General features: G+C 39.5%; 1 long non-coding RNA gene across 1 annotated transcript; it reads left to right on the top strand.

Moving 5' to 3' along the window:
• Window positions 1-262: 262 nt before the first annotated feature.
• Window positions 263-2,245, top strand: LOC110152791 (uncharacterized). Its single transcript, XR_011491637.1, has 3 exons — window positions 263-308; window positions 1,353-1,391; window positions 1,932-2,245. It is a non-coding gene; the product is annotated as an uncharacterized lncRNA (long non-coding RNA).
• Window positions 2,246-4,983: the final 2,738 nt, after the last annotated feature.

A 4,983-nucleotide genomic window follows, 5' to 3' on the forward strand; every position in this document is an offset into this window, starting at 1 on the left:
GATGGCAATTTTTTTCCCCATCTCAGTTTTAATCATCACCACCACAGCTCCTTTTATCACCCATCTGGCTCTCTGATCTCTACTTGTTATTTTCCTTCTTCATCCTCTAATTGACTTCTTTCATGCTTTTTCCCTCCCTTGTGCCTAAGTTCATGACTCTCCATTGATCCATCACCAAAGGCTGCTGTTTTGTGGACATGAAAAGGAGGGGCTTATCTTCTGTTTATGACGTAAGCACTGAGCATAGTACATCAGGTGTGCATATCTTTAAGGCTATATGCTTTCTTCCTGACCATTCAAGGCCCTTTGTGAGTATTGCTTCTGAGACAGAGGAGTGCTGGAAGTTTGTGTGTGGCATAGGCTTGGTATCTGGATCTCTGCTGGAAGTGCAGATGGTGCTGAGGTTGTGACTTGCAGCGTTTGGTGAGGTAACAGCCTAGAGTCATACTGAGATCAGGAGCTGAGGTTCCCATGGATCAGTCAGAGAGCCACAGATGGATAGTGCGCTGAAATGAAGAGTAGGACCAGAAAAAGAGCTGATACGAGGCTAGAGAAGTATAGAAATGGAGGTTACCCCAGATCCATGGGCTTTCTAGAACCCCTGGCAGACGGCAGAATGCAGTCAAGCCAAGTGTCCCACAATTCAGGAACCTGTGGTGGACACTTAAAGAGAAGCACACTGATTAACTCTTCATTTAAGACCTGAAAGAATCTTGCATTGATGTAGGCCTCAGGGGGACAAAATTGGCTTCATATCGGGACTGGTAGCCAGTGGCAGGCTGCCTGTGGGACTGACACTCTCCCCTGAAATGTATTCAGAAATAATAGATCCTTGGCCATGAGTCACCCCCACCAAAATGTTGTGTAGTCAACAGAGGAAAGCTCAACATTTGCTTGAGTTCTGGTCCTAAGAAGGAGTCACAGCTCCTTCAAAAGAATTGGGAGGGATTGGTGAATTTTCACTTAAATTTTCCCCACACTATTCCACGTTAACTATTAAAAGTGTACTGTGTTGATGGAACAGGGGATTGAAGAAAGGTGATGCTCGCGAAAGTTAATTGTAAGGACTCCACAAAAAGTTATCTAAGCATTGCCATTCACACAAGTAAATGCTAATTCTTAAGTTTTTTAAAGTAAGGATCACTTATTTCAGAGATACATCTGTGATAGCAGATAAGACAGACCAGGCATCTGAAAAGAATAGTTCTAATTTGTGTGTGATTGTGCTGTGTCTTTGTGTAATAAGTCATAATATGCAGACACCAGACCCTACAGAATTCTGTCTCTATACTGAAGAAGGAAGAAACTGAGACCATTTTTATTTTAACACTCATTCTTCATCATTTCCACAGGGTATTTTTATTTCAGATGCTTCACTCTTTTCAGAGTCCGTAAGTCTCCTTAGGGGGGAAAAAAAATTCACCTTGGGGAGGTAGAAATCCCACACTGAATCTTGCATGATTCTTTTTCTGGTCAAGGGATATTCAAATGAGCTCAGAGGAAAGATGAGTATTTTGCATTTTACTGCCTTATGCTCTGCATTTCAAAGATAATCCAAATATCTAAAATGTGTTTTCAGTAAAGCCCCCTTGCTACGTTCAGTGTCCTTGAATACCACTGAATGTATCATCAGTTTTCTAATATGTGTAACTGAGGGGAAAAAAAAAAGATCTGACAACCAAGAGGCTGTAAAACTTAAATACTCCCCATAGTAATAGTAAGATAAATGCAGAGTCATATTACTGACACTGCCCTGGAGGCAGAACTCTCTGCTGGAATGCATCATGTGTTTAATGAAGGGTACAATCAGACAAATTAAACTCCATATTTTGTTCATATCAATGCAATTCTCCTTTAGTCCTATCCTTCTACAAGAGGCTGAGTTCCACCACTGCTCCGCACTGGCCCACCTTGCCCTTCTTGTTCTTCAGAGCACAAGTAGCTCATCCACAGAGGGCTGAAGACAGATGGAGAGCTGCCACCGCCCAGGAAAGCAGAAATCATCTGGTCATTGTGGCGAATCACCATTAGCCTTCAGTGTTTCTCAGCTGACCGCCAGCATGGTTTGCCTTTCGAATCTAGAAGCAGCTCAGAACCCTGGTGAGCAGGAAGGCACACAGATGGTGTCCCCTCGCCGGTCCTCACTACTGGCCCATCGTCAGCGAAAAGGAGGTCTGAATTTCCAAAAAGATGGCTAGGGGAGAAGGAGGAAAGAACAAATAGAACACGAGCTTTGATGGATGTACTTGAATAGCACAGCTTATTAATCAAAAGTTCGTCCAGCCCAGGTCACGTGTATGTTGTGTAGCCAGGCCCTTTTCCTCACTTCAGTCACACTTGGAGGGAAAGGACTGAGCTTTCCCTCTGCGTCTGATTCTCTAGTGTGGCTCTCTCAGGACACTGGCCTTTGTTCTACGTATGTCTCTCTTGTAGAAAGTGTGTGGTTATGACTTTGAGGTTCAGTAGGAGTCTTCTCATTGGGAAAGGCAGACCTTGTTGACCTGACAGAAATGTTTGTTCTTAGTTCCATCGTTGCATTTTATGTTCTGCTTCTGTTTTTATTATGTATAAAATATTTTAACTTCCTTTATCCCTAATGATTGACTCTGTGCAGTATACTGAATCCTCTATATTTTTGGCTCATATATTGACTCCTTATTATGAGCAAGAATCAATTTAAGCTATGTGCTTGTTTGCTATCTTCTCTCTTCCCTCTACTACCTAAATTTATATTGATTATATATTTTATTAGTGGTTATTCTTATATTTCAAATACATATATATGTGTGTGTGTTAGTCTCTGTCGTGTCTGACTCTTTATGACCCCATGGACTATAGCCCACCAAGGCTCCTCTGTCCATGGAATTCTCCAGGCAAGAATACTCTAGTGGACTGCCATTTCCTTCATATATTTACTTCTTGTTTTATCTATTTAATATCTTTTAAATTCTTGGCTATGAAAGATCAGCTGACTTACACTGACTGTCCTTAACTCTCCCTTCTGTTACTAACAGTTGTGATTTTTATTGTTTGTACTGTTAGGGATTGAGACATTTACATTTCAGTCTGCAATTAAAAAATTTACTGTTTGTTCCTCAAGTCCTGAAATTAACTGAATTTAATGATCACAGCCATGCCTTTTACCATAAAAAACTAAAACTTACTCTCTTCACATTTTCAAGAATCTCAGGGAATGTATATTCATTGCACTTTTTAAAAAGTTTATCTTCTGCCTTTATACCTGATCTACATTTTGTCTGGACACATAAATCTCATTTTACTCTTTCTTTGAGGACTTTTATAGGCACTGCTCTGATGCCTTTAGGGAACTGTTAGATTCTTATAAATTTAAGGATACAGTAATCAGGCAGTTAACCCAGAAATTCCACTTCTAGGTATTTACCCAGGTGAAGTGAAAACATGTGCTGTGCTTTGCTTAGCTGTTCAGTTGTGTCTGACTCTTTGTGACCCCATGGGACTGTAGCCCACCAGGCCCCTCTGTCCATGGGAATTCTCCAGGTAAGAATACCCGAGTGGGTTTCCATGCCCTCCTCCAGGGGAAATGAAAGCATATGCCCCTGCCCAAAGATTGTGGGATGTGAGTGTTAGTAGAAACTATATTCACAATAGCCCAGGACTAATGAAACTCCAGTGCTTGTCAGAGGTAGAACGGACGGGCAAGACATGGTGTATTCACACAATGGAATATTACTCAGCAATTAAAAGGAACAAACCTCTGGTACACATATCAACATGGTTGAATTTCACAGACATCATATGAAGCAAACTAAGGTGAATACAATCATGGTCAAATGCAGGTTTTGGTATCTTTCCACAGGAACAATACTGCCCCAAAATCCAGGGACCTCATTTCTAAGCTTTAATGCTCAAACCAGCTTGTGAAACTCCAAACTTTTTGGGAGGGTTACTTTCACCATCTATAAAAAGGATAAGCTTAGATGACACTATTTTCACTTTTTTGAAGTTCTGATATCCAGAGAATTTGCTAATTTGTAGTCTACATGAAAAAACATTGATCAAGTCTTCCATTCCCTATAATGTGAGTTATAATCTCTAATGACATTCCAGTTTTAATACAGTGGTTTCTAAACCATTGTGTAGAATTGCTACATATCCTAAAAATGAAGAATCCAGGTCTATTAGTGAATAAGACCAAGTTGTATCAGATTCACCAATCTATTTAATTATTCACCTATTATTAATTATTTCCTTTTGCACTCTAACAATAACCAAGCTTTTCTTATATTTAATTTTTAATTCAACAAGTACATATTGAATGTCTACCTTGGAACTATATATAGGCCCATAAATCTGCTTCATTACTGGTTAGGGAATTGACTTTGTTATATCTGTTTTCTTCTTAATGAGGCAAGACGTGTAAAAGGTGTCTATTCTTTATAAATGAACCTAAAGTACCCTCCAGTTATTATGGTCTCTCTACATCCTGAATTTTTCTTTCCTCCAGTGAGGTGTTCTTCATAAAGGAAATTGAGACTCATGGAAGATGTAGCTCTTGGAGAAAAGAAAACAGAAAATAATATAATAGCAAACATCCCTAAGGATATTAATGATTTAAGAGCCATACACAAGGTCCTATTTAAAGCCATAATTCATATATAGGTTATGGTTACTTGGAAGAATTCTCTTTACTTAGTAAAAGAAATACGCTTTATTCCAAAAGTATTCCATTAAATCAACTGACATTTCTTGCTAAACATTGTGTTTCTTCTAAATACAAAAAAAAACAAAAACAAAACAAACACACACATCTTTCTTAACGTTTTCTCAAAGTAGAAAAGTGTTAAGTTGTTCAGTCATGTCTGACTCTTTGCAACCACACAGACTGTAGCCTTGCCAGGCTCCTCTGTCCTTGGAATTCTCCAGGCAAGAATGCTGGAGTAGATATTCCTGGGGATCTTCCTGACCAGGAGTCTAACCCTTGTCTCCTGCATTGCAGGAAGA

The sequence above is a fragment of the Odocoileus virginianus genome, chromosome 16, assembly GCF_023699985.2.
Source record: "Odocoileus virginianus isolate 20LAN1187 ecotype Illinois chromosome 16, Ovbor_1.2, whole genome shotgun sequence".
Taxonomy (NCBI): Eukaryota; Metazoa; Chordata; class Mammalia; order Artiodactyla; family Cervidae; genus Odocoileus; species Odocoileus virginianus.